Consider the following 18569-nt stretch of genomic DNA (forward strand, 5'->3'; position numbering starts at 1 on the left):
TTAATCTCATGGGTGGTGGCAATGGAAAAGAAACCTGCCATGAGTAACTACTTAAGAGGAAAAAACGAAATCAGGAAAGAAACCATATATGATAACTCAAAGAGAAGCTCATTACTTTTCGAAACGAGATCAGGATGCCTTAGAACACGCACCTATGAAGCGAGATATAAGAAGGAAGAAGAAGCATGTGCTTGCTGTGGTAAAGCTAGGGAAACTACGGAGCATGTGTTATTAGAATGTGAAGACGTCTACCCAGCGGTCGATTTAGGCACCACTGGCCTCCTTGAAGCCCTTGGGTTCAGAGGGAGCAGTGGTAAAGCAAACATGTCCGCAATAGACATTAGTAAGAAGCGACTGGAGGATTGGTGGAAGAAAAGTAGGGAAACGACAAAAGACGGAGACGTACAAAAGCACAGTTCGCAATAGGGGATCAGAAAATTTGGGCGTGGTAGTTCATAGTGTTTCTTTGTGTCTTTTTTCATTGTTTAACATAGGTAGAATATTAGGCAGTATAGTAGCAAGAGCTTGGTGGCGCAACCCACCGCCCCGTTCCAAAGGGGACGCTCATAACATCCATCCATCCATCCGCTGCTCCGGCTGCCGCTGCGTTGAGTATACCACTTTTGTCGGTGCCTGTACATCCATTTCTGGCTTCGCGTTATTGGTTGGTCACTCATAGCACTTCCGGGAGAAGAGCAACGATTTCTAGATTTCCAGAACCGAGCGATCTGTGCAAGCGATGGCCAGTTTTGTCGCTCGCCGCCGTCGCGCACTAAATCACTCTCACGGTGTTTAGCCCTAAGACTGAACTGTTTTTGCTCATGTATTGAAATGGTGTGATTATATGTCTGATTTTATGTCTCCTGTTGCGGTTTTCGAGCATGGTGCGAATCTGAAAGGGTGCTTATGCCTACGAACTCGGCGAGTTGTCAAGCAGCGAGTTATGCATCGGCATCGGATATAACGGCTGCTATATGTAATTACAATTCCAGGGGTGCCTTGCGTAGGCTGATTGTTTGGGACATATGCCTGCGCATTCGCTAATATGAGTTGGCGTTTCAGAGTTATGTCATATGAACAGCTAAATCACACTTCCGCTGGGGATTACAAGCGTAATGTGTGCATCTGATACTGCATGGCTGATCAAAATGTGTTTATCGCTTTAATATCTTTAGTAGAGAAATAAAGTACCAAATAAAACGTTGCTTTACTTCTGTGTTGCCAGTCGTCTATCATAAACAAAAAAAAAGAGTTGGTCTAATAAACTAATAACTGCGGCCTACCTGCAACTTTTACATGCCTTCAAGAATGTAAAATGCTAGATTTCGAACTACGGCAGTAGTTGAGTCTGTCAAAATGAACACCATTGCGCACCTCATAAATGAAAATGAGTTCATGCTTTTTGGTAAACTAAGATGCAGGCCGCAGTGAACTTTCTTGTTATTATTAAAATGTGGGCAAGCTTGCCATAACAAGCCTTATTGCCCTTTATTATAGGCACGTCGTCATATCCATTGAACTGGAGGACCTTATTTTCATCCCTACTGAGCATCATGTTTGCAGATATGATCCTCAAATTATGGCTTGATCAGTGGCACAACCAGAGATGGTGCGGGAGGCACACTGGGCACATGCTTAGGATGTGTCACAAGTGGTGTTTGCGACACATCAGACTAATGACAGACCTATGACGTCTGACAATGACCAATATTCTATTGATTAGCAGTAGTATTTTATTTTAACATTGGTGCCGAACGAGGACGAACTGTCCGTTATTTATTTTTTGTTTAAATCTAAAAATGGACGTCAGTTTAGCAGTTGACTGTTGCAGTCATTTTTTAACGCATGCATTTCAGTAGGAAGACTAAGAGCTAAGACTTTCTTTTAGTGCCATGACCTTGAATGCCTTGATGTTGTTTTACACCATGTCCTCGTGTTGACTTTTGCACGCGATATTTTTCAGGCACCCGCTTTACATAACGCAAAAAGGCAGCGGCAAGGACACAAGGATGTGAAAGAGCCAGCCCAGCGCGACTTGACGTATTTCAGAAGAGTGCACGTCAAAGAATCAAAATACATTGCCATGCAATTTGGCCAAGAAAACTAGAATGCGTGTATATTGGGTGTTCCATTTGACCAAATGTCAACAAAATTAAAATACAGTACGTCACACTAAGATGAAAATTGTCACGTGCTCTAGGCAGTCATTTTAGCATGGTACACTTATGCAATATCTCTGATGTTAAAGCCAAAATCAAGTATGCTCTCTGAAGATAAACACATAAGAGCAAGCTAGTGTAATTGGAAAGTTAGGAATGTGTTTAAAGAAAACTTTACTAGCTTTTGAAAAGGGACTGCTTTTTGTCTTGCCTCTAAACAGATATACCCATGTGATAAAAAAATACTGGTACAATGAAATTGAATATTTGATTGGTGACATGATACACACTTGCATGAGCACGGTGCCTGTGTTCACTATAAAAAGCAACAGCTCATGATTGGTTAGGTGCTTACATACATTTATTAGCGCACGTTTAGCAACATATGAATGCAAGGGTGCAAATACAAACCAGTGTGATTCTGTATTTTTAGTGCTGATATGAAGCAGGTAGATTTTCATGTCTTCCTTTTTATCTATTATTACGCCTAATTTTAAAATTATCACTTCCTTTTGGGTTCCAGAAAAGGGAAGCATTGGGGTAAGATAATCCTATGTTTAAGAAGTCATTATCGTTTACGTGCATTCTAACGAAACCGGTTCATTAGAACCGCTCGTACCTACCGAAGCGAAACAAGGCGCAATTAAGGCATTTAACTGTGTAAATCTTGGTGCGCACCTCACGTCTTAGAAGCCGGAGAGTCACTTGGGATCAAAAATTATTTTAAAAATGTAAAATTGTGGTTTCTCCAATCTACTTGCCAAGCAAGTATGCTAGTGGAGGTAGAGATGCGTTCAATGCAAAGAACTGAGAGCATCTGAGTAGAACACTTGTTCATCAACTGGCCGATGTGAACATATAGGGTTAAGCAAAAGCTCCTTAGTTTCATGGCTTCTGTAGACATAATTTTTCTGTACATAAGATAGAGTGCACAGTGAGGTGATGTATAAATCTTCCTAGACACATATGTACTTGTTTTGAGACGAAGATTCTGTAACTGCGATAATTTTTCTTACTTTAACACATCTTAACCACTTCAGTAGGAAAAAATCTTTGGTTTGAGGTAGTTGCTTCATTGCGCATATGCATTGTCGCATGCAAAATCCACGTGCATGGAAGGGATATATGAAACAGGATGGTGCCGTTCACAGTTTGTTTCGCTTCTTTGTTTGTCTTTTTTGTGCACTTCCCTGCCTGACTTATGCCTATGTCACCTTTGATACATCATATTCATCCCATCTGATTTTTGGATCACATATGAAGCCGTGCTATACTTCAGTTAGATTGCACATTCAGCAAGTCACAATAATTGATAATTTAGTTATGCAAGCTGCTGCTCCTCAGAAGTATAGCATTCTTACCGTAATAGGAATGAAAAGCTACCATATATGGCAAGAAATTTGATGCACAAGATTTTAATGTCAATGCTCCTTGCAGTTTTATACCCATTCGCTACACACTATATAATATTGTATGTTTAATTTTATTTATTTGTAAGAAAGTGTAACGGATTAATTCAAACAGCACCAGGAAACTACTTTCGTGAGGAGGCCAACCGAATAGGTAATATAATATGCCTCTGTATGGGTTTGAGACCGGGCCGGATATTGCTGCAGAACCACGACAAGACACACTTAGAAACAATGGGGTGCTGCCCATACATGAATAACATTGTGTAAAATATAAGGAAATCGAGTTAGATCTGCAGCCTTACATGAGTATATGCAACATATCTATATATGCACTGAACTCTCAGTCAGGAACATCCATATGCTGTACAGGACGTTATCAAATGAGCAGCGGTCTTAGAATATGGCGCGCAAAAAAGTTTCTTGCACAGTTTACGTTACCAGCCCCATGCATAGCAGCTCTTCTCATAACCTCTGGCATGTAAGTGCACGCGTGCTGTGCCAGAAATGCGTTTGCTGGCCAGTAATGTGGCGTATATTTCTATTCATTCAAAGTGTCAATCCTTTGTGAGTTTGTACGTTTTTTCTGTGTTTAACTTTCAATTGTATACTTTATTTTTGAAAAGAATGAGCCAATTGAAATTAAAGGATATTTATGCACTGTAATATGATGACACTTTAATGAATATACCTGTTTCATCACAAGATGTGTTCTAAATTTCATGCGCATCATTGTAATCTGATTTTATGTGTTTGTCAGTATGTTTCTGAAATTATTATTCAGTTTGTCTTGTGACTGATCAATAAAGATTTTGACCTTTTAAGAGACAAAATGTTTCATGTGAATAACTCAGCAACTACAGATTACATCCCATTCACCAAGCATAAGTGCAGAAACTATGAAGGAATAAAATATTCCCCACATGTAAGTGTTGCGAATCCCTTCAAACGTGACATTGGATCTACATCGTGCTTTCACGCTATTGGGAAGAGTGCTAGCACTCTATTCTAAAGGACTAGGTTCACTATGTTTGGGGGAGTAGAAACATTCGGCTTCGAGGAGTAGAGGTACTCAGTTTGGAGGAGTACAAACATGCGACTTAGGGGAGTAGTACTCGGTTCGGAGGAGTGGGAGCACTCGGTCTGGCGGAGTACTATTATCCCTGTGGGGAGAGTATTAGCACTCTGCGGAAGAGTACTAGCACTCCCTTGCGGTGGAGTAACAAAACTCTGTCAGGAGGAGTTGCTCCTGATATTGTCACTCCACGTGACAATATCACGTTTTACCTTTCAATTTCATAATGGCTTTTGTTATCCATTGGAATGGTAGAGTTTTCTTACATAACTTAGGTGACATCAAAGACCTGTTATTTAACTTCTCTCTCGTGGCATTATGCTTACGGGAAATGAACCTAGGCGAAAAACCCAAAAATATTTTAAAAGGTTTCACTGTTGTATGGCGAGAACGTACGCATAGCTGAACAATGGCTGGTGTAGCCATTGTTCTGCAGGGCGGTATTGCAGCCAGAGAAGTTCCTATTAACAGTCACATAGAAGCTGTTGCTGTCACCGTTTTAGCTCATAAAACCATCACCACTTGTTCAGTATACATTCCGCCGCGTTCATATTTTACCGTAAAAGATCTAAGAGTTAATTTTAAACCAGCTACCTGAACGATTTTTAATAGGCGGTGAATTTAACGCACATAGCCCGTTGTGGGGTAGTAAAACAACTGACACAAGGTGTCAAAAACTTGAAGATTCTATCCTAACAAACGACATATGCCTTTCAAACATCGGTGCGGCAACTTACTGCTGCCCAAGCACAGCAGCTATGAGTTGCCTAAATCTGGCACTGTGCACTCCTTCTCTTTTTGACGATTTTCAGCGGAGTGTTATTGAGAACCCCTATGGTAGTGACCATATGCCTGCTATCATTAAAGGAACATCTCCTTTTCCTACCATCCCACTGAGGACACCCCGTTGGAAACTCCATCTAGCAGACTGGCCTCTCTGGATAACATATCAGATGAGTTAACCATAGGTGAAATGAATGACAAGATCACCGCCTGTATACTTGCTGCAGCAGCAGGAACGATGCCACAATCGCCTGGGTTCCTAAGAAAAAACCTAAAACCCTGGTGGTCGAAGGAATGTACGCAAACAAAAAACTACGAAACAAAGCCAGAGGTATCTTTTGGCGATACCCAACACAAGATAATCTACTCTCTTTCAAAAAAGCAAAAGCAAAAGCCAGGTACACACGCAGACAAACCGAAAGTCCTGGAAAAATTATGTCCCGTGAATAAATAGCTCAATACCTTCCAAAAGAATGTGGGATCAGGTTCGTAAATTTAGAGGTGACTACGCTACTTACTCGATACCCATACTTTCACCACCAGACGCACAAACAAATTTAGTAGGACAAGCAGATATATTAGGGCAGCATTTTAACACTGCCCTTAACACTGCCGGAAATCAATAGAGTACTCGCCATTGACAAAACAGCACCTGGTTCGGACTGAGTACATTATGCAATGCTCGCTCATCTATCTCCTAATGCGCTTGAAACCTTGCTTCGTTTTTAATACAGTCGCGGAAATGGAAAAGATGCCGCAAGAGTGGAAGAAAGCCATCATTATTCCTTTCTTGAAAGCTGGAAAACCTCCCACAATGGCAACCAGCTACAGGCCTATAGCACTTAAAAGTTGTCTTGCAAAGTCTTATGAAGCTATTAAAAACATAAGATTGACATACGTCCTTCAAACGGAGAACCTGCTAGATAACCATCAGTGTGGGTACAAGAAAGGTTGCTCGACAACGGACCACCTAGTCCGGCAGAACGCGAGATACGTGCGGCCTTTCTACACAAGCAATATTGTCTCACTGTTTTCTTTGATCTAGAAAAGGCGTATGACACAACATGAAGGTTTGGTATTTTAAGGGATTTAGCAGATTTAGGAATCCGAGGGAGAATTCTCATATGACTAGCCGATTTCATGTCGTACCGAACATTCTAAGTGCGTTTAGGAACGGCGCTGTCACGTGTAATCATTCGGGAAAATGGTATGCCACAAGGATGCGTATTAAGCACAACATTGTTTGTGGTGAAAATGAACTCAGTCAATAAGGTAATTTCATCCTCTGTAAGGCTTTCATTATATGTGGATGATCTACAAATTGCGTGTTGTGCATTTAACCTGACATTAGGCGAACGGCAAATTCAAATTACAATAAATAAACTAAATCATGGGGTTTTACGGGCCAAAACCACTTTCTGATTATGAGGCACGCCGTATTGGAGCACTCCAAAAATTTTGACTACCTGGGGTTCTTTACATTAAATAAACTAACGCAGTGGCCATCTGAAAACGGTTTTCGTTTCTCAAGTGAAAAAAAAAACTATTAGTGTTGTCTTTACATAAAAAATAAGGGTGGGATCTGGTTGTAGGCCAAAGTTACAAGAAGCCACGCTACCAGTAAAAGAAGAAGACAAGTTTCTGGGTGCTCTGTTTGACAAAAAGTTGAACTTTCTCGCTCACATAAAGAGCCCTAAAATAAAAGCAAACAATGCACTTAACGTGCTCAAAGTCCTGTCCCGGAAGCGCTGGGGCTCTGACCGTGAATGCCTGCTATGCATCTATCGTATTTTGGTGCACAGCATATTAGATTATGGTAGCATCATATACGGTTCAGCCAGACAGTCTTACGTCCGACGACTTGATCCAGTTCATAACCTAGGACTACGACTGGCAAGTGGTGCTTACAGAACATCGCTTGTCCAGAGTTTGTATGTTGACTGTAATGAACCTCATTTACAGCAGCGCAGAGAGCTACTTTTTCTTACGTACTCAGAATTCAGTGCTCACCACAACACATATGCTTCAACATTCTCACACAGTGTAACTCACGCTCACACTATACAAACAAACCAAGCATGATTAGGCCGCTACTCCTGCGGTATGAGGAATATATATGGGATTACGAAATTCTTAGCGAAGTCCTTCAGGTTGTGAGAAAGCCACAGCATTTCGCCCGTGGCACGATTTCGCACAGTTATGGTATTGGACATTGACACATTTAAAGAAGAAAGACACCCCACACGAACACATTATACAAGAAGTCCGCTTTCTACAGGACAAATATCAAAATTACATGGAATTTTACACTGATGGCTCTAAAACAAAAGAACATGTGGGTGTGGGGGCCATAACAGAACATTGGGAAAGAAGTATTCGCTTGCCACAGCACGCCTCTGTTTACACAGCTGAAGTCTATGCAATATTGACTGTGGTTAAAAAGATCATCGCTGAAAAACACGAAAACACAATCATATACACTGATTCATTAGGCGCGCTGAAGGCTCCTGACACGAAATCCGAATGTGAACCCCTGATAGGGGATATCTTAAACATGATAACAATAAACAAATACGGCATGTCAGTTACGTTTTGCTGGGTACCAAGCCATGTTGGTATACCGGGCAACGAAGCAGCGGTAGAGGCGCATCAATGGCAGCGTATAGAAACATTAGAAATACAACACTTTCATATAAAGACAGTATCGATGCGATTCGGAAGGCCTTGACATCAAAATGGTAATACGATTGAGACAAATGTTTCAACAACAAGCTACATCTTATTAAACCTGTAATTGGCGAGTGGAAATCATGCAGTCACCAGCAATGTTACTACGAGGTGACCTTGTGGCGACTTCAAATTGGACACACACATCTGACGGACAATTTCCTCCTCCGAAAAGAAAACCCGCCAACTTGCGAAAAATGCCATGAACCTCTTACAGTCATACACATCCTAATAACATGTCCACACATCGACACACTCAGACGGAGGTTTATACACAGCCTGCATAATTTGCACACTCCATTACACCCTGCTCTATTACTAGTAGGTGGCCCCCTAGTGCCATTTGCTAGCGTGTTCGACTTTTTAGAAGAAAAATATGGTTATTTACGCCAACTGTAATGTAATGCAGGTTTCTCTGATCTAACGTTGCGTTTCATTTTGTCTTGTGTCTGGCGCAGCATGGCCTTAGTTGCCTTTGCGCCATTAAACCCAAACTAACCAACCAACCAACCTCCCGCCTTTCCTTTCCTTTCCATCATAAAGGACACCATAAAAGTATTGGGGAAGCAGCAGAAGATCGACGATAACACAGCAAGCTCCTAGATCCCACTTATTACACTAACCGGAGGCTTTTACCTGCTGCCCAAGATATATAAACCAGCTAATACAGGCCATCCCATTGTTTCCGGCATAAGAACAATCACCGAAAACATCTATCGTTACGTGGACTGTTTAATCAAATTTATTCCAGACACATTTTCTTCTTTCGTTAAAGATACTAATGCTTTTCTTACCGACATAATAGACCTAACCGTTACTGAAGTAACGGTTAGGTGTGGTGACGATGGACGTCACTTCGCTTTACATGAATACTCCCCATAGGGATGGCATTCAGCCTATCTTGAACGCCTGTGAACACATTCAGTGTAATAGCCCGATTGACAGCTCAACCCCCGAGGTTCTGCTGAAGTTAGTTCCCGAGTTTAACAACTTCGAAGTTAGCAGTTCACATTATGTACAAATTAGTGGAACATGGATAGGAATAAAAGTAGACCCTAACTATGCCAACGTCTTCATGGGAGTGCTCGAAAGCGCATCTTTTAGGCGTACGACTGAAACCTATGTACTCTAAACGCTACACCGACGATATATTTTGTATTTTGACACATTGGGAAACAGAACCTTTGGAAACATTGGAACATTGGAAACAGAAAAATGGAAACCGCTGCCACTTACCTGAGAGTCATGTTTCCATGTATTGTACCGTGAACAGATCTGCATTTCATTTCTGTATTCCAGTATGCCTGTCATTGACAATAATTTATGATGCGCAGTGTAAGTTCGAGTCAGGGCAGATCGTACGCCATCTACTCTCGATATCGTGCTTTGAAAGCTATGTATGAATCGTTGATGCGGTACTCTACTCTGACGAAAGCTCGTCAACCAGCCGAAAACGTTAAGTAAACACATCTTAATTCCAAAATCTTCGTCGTGTTTCCTGCATATATATATATATATATATATATATATATATATATATATATATATATATATATATATATATATATATATATATATATAAATTCAAGGAAACGTTTTGTAGGTCCGGTGCATAGGTAGTTGAATAAACGAAGGAACACACGTAGGAATATTGTATTTGTAGTGTTTTAACATCTCGGCCGTGGCACAGCCTTCGTCAGATTCTCACGAAGGCCATGGCCGAAACGGTAAAACATTAAAGATGCAATTTTCGTAAGTGTGCTCCTTCGTGTATTCAACTAGATATATATGTATATATTGTTACGGAGGAATAAAATAAATGTACTTACAATATATACAGTTACGAGGTTGCCATCAACCAGTTACCATCTACTGATCGTCGAGACACCTCAACCTTCTCTTCACCTCACAACGTCGTTTCGTCCACAGCGGCACAAACTCGTACATGACATTAACCCCCGTCGGCAGAAGCATCGTCTCGATGCTTCCTAGGGTGTCGAATGAGTAGGCGAGTTATAGGGCTTTAGTCGGGAAACGTGCACGATATAAGTTCTTGGGGGGGGGGTGGGGGGGTAGAAGACGTCGAAGCTACAGGTGATATCTCATGTGAGGCTGGTTACTTGGCGATGAACTCGGTATGGCCCGACGTATTGCGGCAACAGTTCTTCTCAAAGGCCGACGCGACGGGAGGGTAACCAAAGCAGGACAAGCGACCAAGGGCTGAAATGAACGTCCCGACGACGACTGTCGTAATGGTCCTTCTGGCTAGTCTGAGACGCCAGAACACGGTCATGTGCAATGCGACGCGCTGTGGCCACGCGAACAATGGCGTCGTGAGCATAGAACGTGGTATTGGTGGTATCGGAAGGGAGCAGCCAATCAAGGGGCACGAGTGGGTCACGGCCATATAGTAGATAAAACGGAGAGTAACCAGTGATATCGTGACGCGACGAATTGCACGCAAACGTCACGAAGGGTAAGTTGCAGTCCCAATACTGGTGATCATCGGACACGTACAGGGAAAGCATGTCCGTGAGTGTACGGTTTAGACGCTCGGTGAGTCCATTTGTTTATAGGTGGTAAGCCGTCGTGAACTTGTGGGACGTTGAGCAAGAGCGAAGAAGGTCGTCGACAACCTTAGAAATATTTATAACAGCGACCTCTATCAGTCAGTAGCTGACGTGGGGCACCATGATGTAGGATAACCGCATGAAGGAGTCACATCAGTTGCGCAGCTCGTAGGGAGGGCCCACGTTATGGTATAACGCGTGGTACAGGCCTTCGCAACGGCCACCCAGTTATTGCCAGAGGATGAAGTTGGAAATGGGCCAAGGAGATCCAGGCCGACGCGGTGAAATGACTCGCTGGGGATGTCTATAGGCTGAAGGTGCCCAGCGGGAGACAATAGAGGCTTCTTGTGGCGTTGGCAAAGCTCGCAAGCAGCGGCGTAACTTCGAACAGAGCGATATAGCCCAAGCCAGAAAAATCGCTTGCGCACACGGCCGTGCATACGGGAGACACCCAAATGACCAGCGGTGGGCACATCGTGCAACTGTGAGAGAATTGTCGAGCGCAGGCGCTGAGGAACGACCAGAAGCAGTTCAGCACCACGTGGATTCATATTGCGTCGGTATAAGGTTCCGTACTGGAGAACAAATATGCTCAGGGAAACGTCCTGTTGCTCCGAGGTAAGGCGTTCGATGATGGATCGCGAATATGGGTCACGACGTTGCTCGTCGACGATGCGTGAGAAGTCGGAGATCCACAAAACGCAGGCATCCGTATTGGTTTCAATGCCATCGGGAGGGTCGACAGGATACCGGGAGAGGCAGTCGGCGCCCGGATTTGTAGGATACGGAAAAAGTGTACTTGCAGGCGTAACGCCCAGCGGCCAAGATGGCCTGTCGGATCCCGGAGTGAGGATAGCCAGCTTACGGCATGGTGGTCTGTCACGGCGGTCAATTGTCAACCGAACAAGTGAGGGCGGAACTTGGCAATGGTCCAAACAAGGGCCAAGCAGTGACGTTCTGTTATGGAGTAGTTGCGCTCTGGTGCTTGAAGAATACGGCTAGCATACGCGATCACGCGATTCGTGTCCCACTGTCGTTGGGACAAGGCAGCGCCAATGCCATGGCCGCTTGCATCAGTGCGAACTTTTGCATAGGCATGCGGATCAAAATGACCCAACACGGGTGGATTGATAAGGCGACTCAAAGCGTTAAAAATGCTGCAGCCTGGTCGGGCCCCCAACGAAAAGTGGTGTCCTTCTTGAGGAGGTCTATGAGAGAACGACCGATTTCGGCAAAGTCCTGGATAAATCGCCGAAAATTGAAACACGGCCCTAGAAAACCTCGGACATCGGTAAAAGAACGTGTAAGTGGAAACTCGCCAAGGGCACGAACTTTATCTGGATTAGGCTGGATGCCTGCACCGTCACCCAAGTGGCCAAGTACTCGTATTTGGCGGTGGTCGAAATGGCATTTGGCAAAATTGAGTTGTAGGCCAGCTCGTCGAAAAACAGCAAGTATAGCTGATAGTCGCTAGAGGTGGCTCTCAAACGTCGGGTGCAAAACAATGACGTCATCAAGGTAGCAGGGGCATGAGGTCCATTCCAATCCGCGCAGAAGAGAATCAGTCATGCACTCGAGGGTAGCAGGGGCCTTGCACAGTCGGAAAGGCATCACTTTAAATTAGTAGAGACCATCTGGGCTGACGAAGGCGGTCTTTTCGCGATCTCGCCTGTAGCCAGAGCGCAAATCAATCGACGAAAAATAACTGGCACCGTGTAAGCAGTCCTGCGCGTCATCAATACGCGGAAGCGGATACACGTCCTTTTTTTGGTAATCTTATTAAGGTGACGGTAATCGACAGAAGATCTCCAGGTGTTGTCCTTCTTTTTAACCAGAACGACAGGTGACACCCACGGACTGCAGGAAGGCTCGATAATACCTTTGGAGAGAATTTTGTCCACCTTCGTTTGGATCACCTGGCGTTCAGCCGCAGACGCACGGTAGGGCCGCCGGTGTATAGGTGGAGCGTCACCAGTGTGGATTGGATGGGTGACAACACGGGTTCGACCTAGCGGGCGATTGCCAAAGTCAAAGATGTCTTCATAAGATATCAGAATGTGGCGAAGGGCGTCGGCGTAAGCAGGCCATAAATCAGTAGCTATCATTGGCGTAAGCTTGTCGTTGCGTGAAGTAGCAGGGGCAGAAGCTGCCGCAGTGTCGAATCGTGGTTCGGCCTTAGAGAAGCTACTCCAAAGTCTTCCAAAGGGGACAGCACAGCGAGATATACACCTTCAGGAAGCACTTGCAGACACGAACCAAAGTTCAGAAGAGGAAGCCACGCTTCATTATTAACGGCAGTTACCATTGAGCTTGGTAGCGCTATTTGACGGGCCAGGAGGACGTCCCAAAGTGGGGACACCAGGTATGGAACATCTCGAAATGGTGGAGAAGGCGACATGAGGACGTAAGTTGCAGCATTAGGTTGCAGTAGAAGTTAAGCAGAACACAGTCGAGACTTGTGGTCGTCGGGGTCGGCAAAGTAATGGGGCAGTTCAAGGCGAGGGGTGCCGGTTGCACGGTCAATAAGTGATAAATGGGGAGTCAGAAAGTCGATTCCGAGAATCACTTCGTGGGGAAACTCGGCCAGTACGGTGAGCAGGACTAACAATGGGCGGCCGGCAATTAAAACACGGGCGGTGCACATTCCCATCACGGCTGTTGTACTGCCGTTAGCTAGTCGGACGGCATGCGTCTCGGCAGGTGTCAGGACTTTACGGAGACGGCTACGAAGATCTGATCGCACAACCGACACCTGAGCGCCAGTATCGCTGAAGGCTTGAACGGGTGCATCATCAACAAAAATTTCAGCAACGTTCGGTCGAGCAGTAGGCGTCAGCAGAGGTTTTGCAATACGAGTCGTCAATGAAGCCGCACCTGCGGGGGCTGCATTGCTTAGTTTCCTGAAAAGTGGCCCGCGGATGACGGGGAGGAGGGACGACGAGGTGTAGGCGAACGGGACTGACGGCACTTCTGTGAGGGCGATCGTCTAATGGTGTTTCCCCGAGGTGGAAGGCCGGCATGAAGTGGTTCAGAGAGGGGCGATAGAGGCCGAGGGTCTCGGTCGAAGCGGCGATCAACATATGGTCGAGGAGAGGAGTACCAGCGACTACTACGGCAGTGGCGGGACATGTGACCGACGCTGGAGAAAGCAAAGCAAATTGGCCTGTAGTCCGGTGTGCGCCACTCAGAAGGGTTCCGATATCGATCCGGGAACGACTGTCGAGGTACAGCTGAGGCAATGACAGGAGCGGTAGAGGTGGGACGTGGGCGTACGGCGGACTGGATGTCCATGTCTGCAATTTCTTGGCGGACAACAGCTTGAATTAGCGAGATGGTCATGTTGTCATGCTTATGGGGGCAGTGGGAACTTGGAGCCATAGCCTCAAGTTTGTGACCGATGACGTGCGTCAAGCTTCGCGCTGTAGGCGAATGTGACGCCGGAGGGTCGTTGCAGGAGGAAGTGGCAGCCGTATTCGGAAGTCGGTCGAAGCGTGGTACGATGTGTTTGCTCTTCGCTTGCTCAAAATTCCAACATTCCATAATGATGAGCTCAATCGTTGAGCAGTTCCTGCAAAGCAGGAGGTGGAACACATCGTCCGCGATGCCCTTCAAGATGTGTCCGACCTTAGCGGTCTCCAGCATGTCCGCGTCCGCTTTGCGGCAGAGAGCCAGAACGTCTTGAATATACGCGACGTACGATTCAGTTGATGTCTGGGCACGAGACGCTAGCTCTTGTTTGGCCTCCATTTGACGTCTCGCAGGTCTTCCGAAAAGATCGCGTAGCTTTTCTTTGCAGGAGCCCCAGCTTCTAATGTCGGCTTCATGCGTCTCGAACCATACCTTAGCGGTTCCTCCCAAGTAAAAGATCAGGTTGGCCAGCAAAAGTGTGGCATCACACTTGTGCTTACGGACGCGTTCATACGACGTCGACCTTGCCAGTGCCGATAGTTTCCCGGGTGACGTAGTGGGTTAGCACTACTTCCACTGGTGTCTGAGCGATGAAGGCAGCGTCAGCGGGCGAGGCAGCGTTAGTAGCCATAACAGCGGAGCCAATGTGAGGCCCCCTGCGAATATCCAGGGCCGGCTTGTGGCGAGAGTACCGCGCACGTCAACCGAAATGTTACGGCAGAATAAAATATATGTATTTGCAATATATACAGTTACGAGGCTGTAGCTCAGTAGTAAGGGTACCGCCATCTACCGATCGTCGAGACACTTCACCCTCCTCTTCACCTCACAACGTCCTTTCGTCCACAGCGGCACAAACTCGTACGTGACAATAGATAGATAGATAGATAGATAGATAGATAGATAGATAGATAGATAGATAGATAGATAGATAGATAGATAGATAGATAGATAGATAGATAGATAGATAGATAGACAGATAGACAGACAGACAGACAGACAGACAGACAGACAGACAGACAGACAGACAGACAGATAGATAGATAGATAGATAGATAGATAGATAGATAGATAGATAGATAGATAGATAGATAGATAGATAGATAGATAGATAGATAGACAGACAGACAGACAGACAGACAGATAGATAGATAGATAGATAGATAGATAGATAGATAGATAGATAGATAGATAGATAGATAGATAGATAGATAGATAGATAGATAGATAGATAGATAGATAGATAGATAGATAGATAGATAGATAGATAGATAGATAGATAGATAGATAGATAGATAGTGTGAAGTTTAGTGTTATGCTAAGCATTCTGCTGATAGATGGCTATTTAGCCTCACCTATTGTTGTGAAAACGTTTGCGAGAAGGCACAGCGTTTACGTTAAAGAATTACCTTTGTGACACGAATTCGTGCGTGACAATAGTTACAGCACGAAGGTACGATCATGACTGACGATGTAAGCATGACTACGATGGCGACGACAAAGGGTTGAGTGCAACGACAACATCAATGATGACGGTATGATGATGGCGCTAATGCCATAACGCTTGCTCGGCGTGCTGCATCTGTGCCTTCTCAGCAGCATCGATTTCGCATCGGAGCTATGGGGAAGTCGATGCCACGTTTAAGGCGGCAAACTGTTGCTATCCGGCTTTTCTTAGATTGCAAAATATTTCTAAGACAAAATATTCCTGCGACCTGTGTCACTTTCATTGCTTCTTGCATTTATTTTCAAGTGATCCTCAAGCAAGTATCCTCACTGCAACCAAGGGCGGTCGCTTCTCACTGCTTAGCTGCGATGCTTTCTATACGCAAGCTGTCTTTACACGTGGAAGCGGGGGCTGACGCTTGGCACAATGTTTAAGAAGAGAAAAGGAGCACAGACGCTTAGGAGTAAACGCTTTCCGTCCTGTAGGCATTGCAAAAAAAGGCTTTTTTGCTGAATGTGTCTGTAGTGAGGTCGAATTGTGGGACGTACTTACAGTGCTAAATGCGCGGCAGCATAGCAAATACACAAGGGAGCCAATAGCCATAGACTCCTTCAATACACCCGAGTGGGGCAGTACAGCGAAACAACGCTCAGATAAACAGGCAATAAATGACACACGCACTAATGGTACATGCGCATCAAGCCTTCTTGAATTGAAGTAATAAAATTTTGAGTTAGAGAGAGAACGTGCCCAATGGCATGCATTTTTCAAGCAGTTCGCACCCTCGTTTTTAAAGGGAAAGGCTGCAAATATTCCGCTTTTTTTGCAAAATACTTGTCAGTTACATGGATGTAAAAAAAAAACTGGTGCACACTCGCAACTTCTGTAATGATTTTCAGGATGTTAGAATTTAAGGAAATCCTGTGGTTTTACGTGCCCAAACCACAATCTGATTATGATGCACGCCGTAGTGGGGAAACCGGTGACTAATTTTGAAAACCTCTGGTTCTTTAGCGTGCGCCCCAATGCACGGTACACGGGAGTTTTTTTGCGTTTCGCTCTCATCTAAATGCGGGCGCCGAGCTCGGGATTCGATCGCTCCCCCGCCTGCTCAGCAGTGCAATGCACTACCCGCTAGGCAAACAAGGTGTGTCGTTTTCTGGATGTCCTAATCTATCCAAAGCCTGCAGCTGTACACGGTTGTTCCTCAGGTGGTCGTTGATGCAAAGGCTGGATTGGTCAATGTATCATGTGGCGCATGAGTAGGGAAACAGAGCACGCCTCCCCTATGCTGCATGCGACAAAGTTCATGGCAAGCTTTATTTCTTTTCTACCCAGGCTGCATCTTATACCGCAGATGTGGTTTTTCTCGAGGCCTCCCGTAGATTTTCATTCTACGGAACCTAAGTCATCATACCCTACACGACGGCAACCAGCCTGCTCGCTTCAGGCGATGCGGTTCGCTGCTTCTAACCCATTGGCCCCCTTCACGGGAAGTAAACGGTGTTGCAGGCTTTAGCTTCGCTTTATCTGACTTGTACAGCAATGTTCGGATATGATATCCGCAATAAAGCGGACCGGCAGCATTCCAACAAGCAAAAGGATGACCGTTTATTTCACAGTGCACTTATACAGACAAGGGATCACGTGATCCGTGCGAAAGGAATGCGCGCACTGGCTGCGCAGTGATATGCGATGTCACGCTATAACACTTCTTCCCCCTTAGATTATTTCCGAAAGTCACTGGATTGGTATCTGTTCGGGAGATGTCGCACACGTGCACTAGGACTAAGAAATTGCAGCTCGGCTGCAGGTGCAGGGTCAGGCTCGTTCGAAGAGCCGGGGACAGCTGTTCCGGGAGTGGGCGATTCAGATACCGGAAGCTGATGATTTGCAGACTCTGTCGCGCCTGGAACCAAGAGAGGTGGCACGGCGACTGGCCCACTAGACATCAGAACAGACGGATGAGCTGCGTCTTCCGAGGCTGTAGCAGCAGTTTGTACTGGCGGGAAGCTTGAGGAATCTGAGCTTGCGTAGCGGGCTCTGATGTGGTCCGCATGCGTAAATCGCCCCGCCTGCGATACTTTCACCAGATAGGTAACGGGACTAACAACCTGCGTGACGACTCCATCGTCCCACGACACTATTTCACCTCGCACAGTTTTCACCCACACAGCGTCCCCCACAGCAAAACATCGAGGAACCCCACTTGACGCATCATTGTGTTCTTTGATGCACTGTTGCTGCTCCCGCATGGAGCGCGTAAAATCTGGTTTTAGCAAAGAAAGCTTCACTCGTTGCTGTCTTTTCAAAAACAATTCTGCCGGGGTCTTCTCAGAGGTACTGTATGGAGTATTCCGATAACTCATAAGATAGCTGTCAAAACACTCCAGGAAGGAATGCTTCTTGCAGCTAAGTTCATCATGTAAGACTTGTTTCAACAGAGCTTGTATGGTTGTCTGCACAAAACGCTCGGCCGCTCCGTTAGAATCCGCATGGTACGGCGGCGTCTTAACATGCCTTACACTATTCACACTAAAGAACGTTGAGAGTTCTTCAAAAATGAATTGTGGTCTATTATTATTCACCAGTACCTCTGGCATACCGTAAGCAGCAAACACACAACCTAACTTTTCAATGGTTTTGTTAGCAGTAGTGTATGACACAGGTCAGACCTCGATCCATTTCGAGAACACGTCGATGAGGACTAACAACGCCTGGCAGCGTTTTACAGCATAGTCGACGTGTACGCCGTGCCAGGGTTTTGTGGGATAGTTCCATGGCTGCAAGGGAACCGGTGAAGCCTCGTTCTGAACGGCCTGACACACCCGACTATGTCGAACGTACCTCTGAATCCAAATTTCGAGACCCGGCCACTACACAAAGCTTGCTAGCGCTTTCATGCGGCTAGCTCCCGGGTGTTCACGCGATTGATGCAAGACCGATAGCCGAAGCTTATCAGGTATGATCACCATTCACCCCATGTTACGC

General features: G+C 45.4%; 1 protein-coding gene across 3 annotated transcripts in view; it reads left to right on the forward strand.

The window, feature by feature from the left end:
* Nucleotides 1-18569, forward strand: part of LOC135911068 (uncharacterized) — a 51319-nt gene that overhangs the window by 16712 nt on the left and 16038 nt on the right. The gene's annotated exons all lie outside the window — the stretch shown is intronic.

This window comes from Dermacentor albipictus, chromosome 1, assembly GCF_038994185.2.
Source record: "Dermacentor albipictus isolate Rhodes 1998 colony chromosome 1, USDA_Dalb.pri_finalv2, whole genome shotgun sequence".
Lineage (NCBI taxonomy): Eukaryota > Metazoa > Arthropoda > Arachnida > Ixodida > Ixodidae > Dermacentor > Dermacentor albipictus.